The sequence below is a fragment of the Micromys minutus genome, assembly GCF_963924665.1.
Source record: "Micromys minutus genome assembly, chromosome: 28".
In the NCBI taxonomy this organism is placed as follows: Eukaryota; Metazoa; Chordata; class Mammalia; order Rodentia; family Muridae; genus Micromys; species Micromys minutus.
The window spans coordinates 31681250-31690166 of record NC_137963.1 but is presented as its reverse complement, the minus strand read 5'-3'; positions in this window follow the sequence as shown (position 1 = coordinate 31690166).

Genomic DNA, 8917 nt, shown 5'->3' with positions numbered 1-8917 from the left:
TTTGGTAATAATGTCATGCAATGAATGTTTTTTAGTGTATTCAAAGACATTTTAGCTTCTTACTTAATAAAAATATAATTTTTATGTGCTAAAAACAAAAGAAAGGCTGTATGTGATGTTGATCTGAGATATTTGTAACCTCATTCATTGTCAGGGTTCATTCAGTTTGTTTTGATGGTCAGCCAGGCATTGTCTTTTACCTTTAAGGCTTCTCATGTGTTCCTTCTAAAGGTGAATGCTTCTTGGAAGATTGTATTTCCCTACATAATAAGATGATTCTTCTGTCAAAAAAAAAAAAAGGACTATGAGTGTTGTTCCACTAGACCTTCTCAACAAGTTCCCAAAAGAGACAAAGACAGTAAACCAAAAGAAAACAGAAAAAATGGGCGGATGGAATGAGGAAGGATAAGAAAGTTGAAATGAAAAGAGGGACAAAGAGACAGATGAATAGAGTAAAGAAAAAGAGGAAATGGAGTAAGTAAAGAAAGAAGAGGTGTATTGAGTTGGTATTTAGCTAGATTTTTGTGCTAAATAAAATAATATCTATGTAAGTCAATTAACAAGGAAGGAAAGGATCTTACAACAAATTACTACAGTTAGTCAAGAAACTGGAAGATGCGATGTAGAAACTTGAGGAAATGTGTGAATTACAGAAACAAGATCCTAAGCTAGGAAGTTCTGACCAAACAGCACAAAGTGATAAATTGGGATGGTCAGTGTTAAGGACTGGTGATTCTCCATATAATATAATATGTATAATATAACTTTGTCATTTCTTATAAAATTTACTATTAATTATGGGGCCACTTCTTTAAAATTTATCATGTACCAATTGGTGATAGATCAGTACAAACTGTTGGTCTTTGGGTGTTTAGCTTTTATGAGGGAATGCAGGTTCTGACTTATAATTTATTAATTAGTAAAAATATCGGGGAAGTTGTTGCTGACCAAGGTTAAAGGCCTAAAGCCTGGGAAGCATGTTTTTTTTTTAAACTATTTTGGGAGAAGGTCTCTGTTTTGGTTGCCATGTGCCTTATTAAAAAAAAAAAACAATCTGTGGTATATGGAAAATTCACACTCTGTGCTGGATAAACTATGATTAATGACAATCAGTGCAATGCTTAGGAATCTATGGAATTGAGAAACTACTATTGTAGATCTTTATAAAAAAGTTTACAAAAACCAAAAGCTACATATGTGCAAAACAATATTCTATGTTAATCAATCAGTCAAATGACATAAAAGTAGTAATAATTAAAAACAAGAAATAATTTTTAAAAAGATAGTCCTGCAATATATCAACCAGGAATCAAGGTGGGAACTAGGTAGCTCTGAGTTTGTTTGGGAAGAAAAGGCACATATTAAAACCTGTACATTGATCACCAATGTAAACTGGTGTTCTGGTAGAGGGGAAATTTAAGGTGATAGCTAGAAGTCAGGAACAAAGTAAAACAAAATTGCTTGCAGATGACCATAGGACAATTAAACAGACCAGCTAGAAGAAAGACAGAGGATATAAAAACAAGGGGGTAAGTGCCTGCAGGTCAGTTGTCCAAGTCCCATAATGTCCAGAGAAATACAGAGAAGTCATTGTCATCTTTTCATTTACTCTTGTCTTTAATGCAATTGATTTGTAACAGACTTAATTGTAGGTAGGAACAATGTCTACAAACATGAGGTAATTGAATTAGACTGTAGAACCATCTTGTTATCTGTGAGAGGAGTAGGTTGACTCGTGGACCTACCAGCTGGCCACATGGATGTGAGGATAAAGGAAGCATAGTTTTATTAGTAACCATAAAAACACCTGGAAGATCATGAGTACTCATGGCAGCCAGACCTATTCAAAAAAAGTCAGAAGTAGACAGGCATTAAAGGGCTTCATCCACACTTAAGTTGGCCAACAATGCATGATTATCTTCATGACTGGGGTGGAGCAAAAATAATAAAGTATTTGTGCCCTCCATTAGTCAATGTTCTAGAGACTAGCAGAATGTAAAGCATAGAACAGAAAATAGAATGTATATAAAGGGAGTTTACTAAAATGATTTGAAGTCTGTAGACCTGCTAATCCAACCATGGCTATCTATGAAATGAGGTTCCAAGAATCTAGTAGTTCCTCATTCCAAGAGTCTGAATATCTTACCTCCTCTTCGGTATATGCCAGAATCTTGAAAACCAAATGCATCTAATGCCAGTGAAGGAATGGACTTGCTAGTCAGGCAAGAGTAAATAAGAAAAATAAAAGACTTTTATTCCCTGTTTAGCAGATGATATAGTCCAGATTGAAGGTGCATTGTCTCATTCCAAAATATCTGTATTAGAAGTAGATCCTCTCATTTCAATAATTTAATTAAAAATTAAATAATCCTACATAGACATGCCCAGTCACTTGGGTTTTAGTTAAATCTAGATGTGGTCAAGTTGATAACCAAGAACCATTTTCTTTTCCTTTTCCTTCACTAGTTTGTCCCTTCCTTGTTATGTGCTTTATTTGCTTAGTGATAACTTTACAGAGTAGATCATTATCTCTAATTTGAATTATGAAATCAATGATAAAGACAAGCAGTGGTAAATGGTTTTGGCTGTTGTTTGCTTGTTTTCTTGTTTTGGTTCTGCCACAAATAAGTAGAGTTGTAGACATAAGGGAAAATCTACCACAGACCTCTTGGAATTGGAATATTATAGGCATCCTGTCCAAGAGAGAGAGAGAGGAGAGAGAGAGAGAGAGAGAGAGAGAGAGAGAGAGAGAGAGAGAGAGAGAGAGAGAGAAGAGAAGACAAGAGAAGAGAAGAGAAGAGAAGAGAAGAAGAGAAGAGAAGAGAAGAGAAGAGCAGAGAAGAGAAGTGAAGATACACAGAGAAACACAGAGAGACACAGACAAAGAGACAGAAATAAATAAATAAATAAAGAAAGAGAGAGAGAGAGAGAGAGAAAGAAAGAAAGAAAGAAAGAAAGAAAGAATGAAAGAAAGAAAGAATAAAGGAAGGAAAGAGGAAGAAAAGAAATGAGATTCAAGTAGAGCTGCAAAGATAAAGATAGGTCATCTAGAAAATACTCAGAAATACATTTTTCCCTCTGTTTCATTTCATAAACAAAATGCTTAAAGTCTTCTTTGATCTACTTACCAAAATATCTAGTATTTATACTATAAGATACTTGAGGGAATGCAAGACTCCTCAATTTTCTGTACTCATTTATACAAGTAAAAATAAATCCTTCCAGAAGGCTCTATAATTCTTCAAAATGTTGATAATTTCTAATAGACTCAGAAAGTAGAAAAAGTGCACAACTAAGTTTGGGTTTGTAACAATTCTTGTTTCAACAGGACATAAATGCTCACTAACAATATTATAATATTACCAAACAATAAAAAAATCACCTGTTTTTAGCTGTAAGCTAGAGTCTGATAGAGTATAAAATATGGATATTTTGTAGATAAAATGTCCTATTGAAAACCAAGCAAAGAAAAAGCTGGGGCAATTGATGAAAGTCCATTTCTGCAATGGGCAGATTGTAGAGTGGGCAAATCCTGTGGCAGCATGTCAAATTCACTCTGAAAATCCCGGTTTTTGGCTTTTGAATGTGATGAGGCTTTTGGAAAACTGAAATTGGCTGTAATCTCTACTAGTTTTGTTTGTTCCAAACTCTGAGACCCAATATGATAGATCTCATATTTATGTTACACATTTTATACTGTTCACTGCTGATCACACACTGAGAGGAAAATACTGGATTGATCAAAGCTTCTTGTCTATGAATCTTCATCAAAAAATCTAAAAAGCTTATTTTTGTTCTGGAGTTAACTGTGCTTATCATGATCTGTGAGCAGTTTATAGGCCAATGATTTTTGGTCTGGACTTCAAGTGAACAATATACATGATATCTGTTACAAGTAACTGGGCAAATACCTTTTAAAGGACTGTGTGGCTTTAATGTGAATAAAAATGTCTACTGAGAAGTTGATAGCACATTTGTTAGTGGCACTCCAGCTTCCTGCTCAGCTCTGAGTCATGGAATGACTCATGGAAGCTGCAGATCACCGACGACAAAGCAAAGCATCTGATGCCAAGCTGACATTAAAAATAACAATGTCTAAACCTAAAAATGCCATTTAATACAAGAAACTTTTGCTCATTTTCTAAAAACTATTTAATTTTTACTAATTTTATAAGTGTGTGTAGGTGTGCATGGTGGTATGTTTGTAAATGTGTTGTTTGTATATAATATGAGTATATATGTAACCAGGAGTGTGGAGACATGTTGTTGATTGTGCGTACACAAGTAGAGGCAGTAGGGTTAATCTGTGTTGTATCCATCTATTGTTCTTAACCTTTGTTTGTTCTCTTACTTTTGATGTGCACATGTTTATTTGTCCATGTGGGTGTCCATGAAGACCCTGGAAGTTGAGATGTCTTCCTCAATTGTTCTTAACCTAATTCTTTGATAACTGGCTGTCTCACTGGATCTTGAGCTTGCTTTCTTAATGGGCAATGACTCTTCAGATGGAGATCTGCCAACCTATGGCACTCAGCACTGGGATTAAGGAGATGTGTTATCACATCTGGCATTTAATAGGTGCTAGAGATCAAATTCAGGTCCTCATCATTGCTGAGCAAGAGCTCTACCTATTGAGCCATGTCAGCAGTCTCAGTTTTCTAGAAATATTTTAATAAAGAATAGAATCTACTGATAAAAGAGTGTGGGAACTGTGAGCCTACTCTACTCTAGTCCTACCTGTTTTGCCAAGAATGACGTTTCATTGAGAAAATTCTCTGAGCAAAAACATTTTACAGGCAACAGTATACTCTTACTTGCCTACCATCAATACAAAACTTATTCAAGGTCTTAGAGGTATACGATTAGCAGAATTTGTTAGAATATAAACAGGGTAACTCAAAAAAGTTTTTTTTTTTTTTGACCAACATTATTAGAAATCTGGTTGTAATTGAATTCTACAGAATTAATACTTCTAAGGGGGAAGAGATTTTAAAAGGTCTAATGGTTTAACGTCTATCAGGGTGTCCTGCAATCTTCCAATTTTCAAGTTAAGACAATAATAAACGTTCAATTAACACAAGCCATTAGCAATTTTAGGAGCATAGAGCTCACTCACCTGTGTACAGAACATCATTTTCATTCTACCATCTATTGAATTATTATAATTTCATATAAGCATCAGTTTTCCATTAAAGCAAAGGAATAAAACAATTAAATAAACTCTCTACAATTTGCCAACCATCATGTGAAAAAGGCTTTAGTCACCATTACTTTTGTATGGGGCTCAGAATATATGTATAACTTTTACTGGGGCTCAGAAATAAACATGGAAGCTCTTCTGTTAAAGCCTTTTATGCAGGACCAGCCTATGAAATTGGTTCAGCATCCATGTCTTGGGGCTAATTTAACTGAATCCTCCTGTAATCAAATCCAATGGAAACAAAGCTTCTCTTTTTCCCAGAAACTCTGAGAAGTCAAGTAATTTGGATCTAGGATAAATAGCTCAAGGAACTCTATTGGCAGGAGAATGCTGTCTACATTATAATGCTTCACAGGAAAGAAAGGCTGAAGTTATGCTGGGTTTAAAGTGACGCTTTCAAGTGCTTCTGTTTGAGCATCCATGTGCTTGAAAAATTTTAAGTGCCAACTGGAAGGATGGTTCCAATTTGAACCACCTTCTCCGAAAAATTGAACCATATTTTCTACCAAGGAGATAAAACTTAATTGTTGTCAGTATTGGGCTACAATAAAAAGATATATTTTACAAAAAAACCCTGTTATTCTTATTGTTGGACCTTTGCAACAGGATTATTTCAATTGCAGAATAATATTTTATTAGAAAATAAACAGGATAATTGTTTTATTATTTTTTTTAAATCTGTACTAATAGCAAAATTTCATTCCTGATGTTCTCTAAGTTAGAGAACTCATGTAAATCAACCTAGAATGGATATACCCAATAACCTGATTTAAAAAAGCAAAATGAACTGTTTTTATTAGTAAATTTTAAGATAATAAAGTACAGATGATTGAGTTATGTCTTAATGCAAAAGCCCTACTTTTTTGCACAAAAATGATTTTTCTTCTGTGTTGACAAGCAGAGTGATGCAGAAAAGAAAAAAATGTTTTCTTACTAGAAAAACACCAGCCTAGCATTAATTAATTACAATGAGAGACTACATAGGAATTCACTTTGGGATTCAGGTTCTGTTCAGTTCCAGCACACAAAATAACAATGTGAGTGACAATGATTCAGGGAGGTTTATTCATTTGTAATTGTATCTGAGCTTGTATTAACTTAATCTGAATAAATTCCATAGACTGCAATAATCTTTGAGGTTTAAAAGAAAGACATAGTCACTAAGCCCAGACAATTCAATCTGTTCCTTTCAATGACTGATCTGAAATAAGGCTTTGATATTAAGTTTTGGTCATAGATATATTTTGATTTCACAGCATTTCAATGAGAATTACCAGAGATGAAAATACAGCAGGAGACCTATACTCATTTAGAAGTGATGTCTCTTACATTATCATGATGGTGAGATTCCTTCTACTCTAATAAATATTTGACATAAAGTTATGAGAAATGCATCATTTTGGCTCACAACATGGTTCCGGCATATGCATCAATTCTCTGTTGCTTGGAGCCGTTGCAATGCAGCACTGTGTGTGTTTGAGCAAACTGCCACTTCACAGCTAGAAGTGGAAGAAAGAAACAGCGATGTGAAGGGGCAGTAACACAGGCCTCTGAGGAGACACACTTTATTAAGCTTCCTAATCCTTCCCCTGGATCCCATACCTTGAAACTTCCACTTCTATCCAACAGCTCAAGCTCAGAAGAAAATTATTACTACAGGTACTTTTGTAGGGAACATGTAATCCAAGTACTAAAGCAACAACTGATTGTCGGGCTTTATAGGGAGAACTCTTAACTGAAACTTGGATTGTGTGGCTTCAGAGTTACACACATTTTTGGTGTGAAGGAGACATGGGCACAATGATTTGATACAGGTGTAGGCTTGTAAGTCTTAAACTTAAGACCAAGGCAAGTAGATTTAAAATTACAGAGTGAAATCATTTCTCAAAAGTCCAAATAAAGGAATGAACGGATAAAATGAAAATAAAGAACTGCCAAGTAATACTTACTCATTTGAAAATGAAGTCTGTACATTTAATTTATCAAGATGCTGATGTTGTGAAACTCAGCAATTCTGATTTTCTGTGGTAATTCTGACAGTTGACTTTCTTTTCTAGGACTTTCTGGGTGAGCAGACCAAAGCAAGTGTTTTTAGAAACAGCAGTAGACATGGTTCCAAAACTGAAATACTGTTTACTTGGTAATCCAGAAGGGAGACTGTGAGCCTGGCTAGAGCTTACATTTAACAACTCTTATTCCTGCAGTTTAAAATAATGGAAAAAAAAAAAAAAACTCTTTAGGAGTCTTACAGCATTTACCTGAGAAAAACGTAAAATTTGTTGCCCATTTCTGAGTAGCTACATGATTGGTTGAGTACAGAACAAATAACCGAAGTTTCAAAACCTCAGATTTGTCTCTGAAAGATCTAGGGGTCATCTCTGTTGAAATCTAAACATCTAGGACTAGAGAACTCCATATCCTGCTACTTCCCATCCCTGGAAAAAGTATAATTCAAACACAAACAAACAAACACACACACACACACATACACACACACATACACACACATACACACACACTAACACACACACATACACACACATACACACACATAAACACACACATACACACATACACACACAAGCACACATACATACACACAAACATACACACACACACACAAACACACACTCTTACCCCCCCCCACACACACACAATTTTCTCTTGGGTAACAAATTACTGAACTCCCCCCATAACCACTAAGTAAATACAAGATGTATAAAATGAGACAACTTATTGTTCTAATTGTTCTCAGTCACAGACTGTTACCTTCAGAACACACAGGAAATGGACTTTTCTAATTTGCTACAAAAGATTAAGACTCTTGACATTTAAAAAAAAAGATTTATCTAATTTTAGTTTTCACTTTTGCTGTGTTAATCTGTTTTACATCTATGTATGTTTATGCATCATGCATACTTGGTTCCCACAAAGCTAAAAGAGTAGCTGGGATTGGAGTTAAAATGGTTGTGAGGTAACATGTGGGTGCTGGACCTTGTCTTCTAGAAGTTCAGTGATGCTCTTAGTCACTGAGCAATCATTCTAGTACGATTTCTGACTGTGTGATCTCTCAGAAAGATGCCTATGATAATCATTTCTTGTTTAATGCTATTATGTCATAAAAATATTTCATTTTTGTCCATCTTTGTTGGAATTATAATCTTTGTTGAGAGAAAGTTTAGGTTTTAATTTTATTTTCTCAACAAATGTAAGCAAAGCTTAGTAACAAAAATAGTAAAAACATATCAGTGACCTGATAAAATGGTTAAATAAGTTAATTTGCAAATTAATGAAAATAAAATGAGTTTACCTTATAATTAGGAAATGTTATCACCAAAATATTGATTCCCTTAAATCATAGACACGGCTTGTGTACACTTTAAATTATAATTACACAGTGAAAATTATTTTTATTTTTTCTACTTGTATCATAGTCTTTTTATCTAGAATGTATTATCACCTGAAACCCTTATTTGGTACCTTTAATATCTCAAGCACCTGTTCGAGACCATTTGCTGCTATCTTTTGTTTAGCATGGTTTACGAGTTACTTTTAAATATTGACCAATGTATATAAAACTGCTATGAAGGGTTTTTTTTCATTTTATTATTTTAAAATGTATTCAATTTACGTCCCAATATCAGATCCACCTCTCCTCCCAGTACCCCTTCATACAAATTTCCCCCATTCTGACTTCTTTTTTGAGAAAGGGAGGCC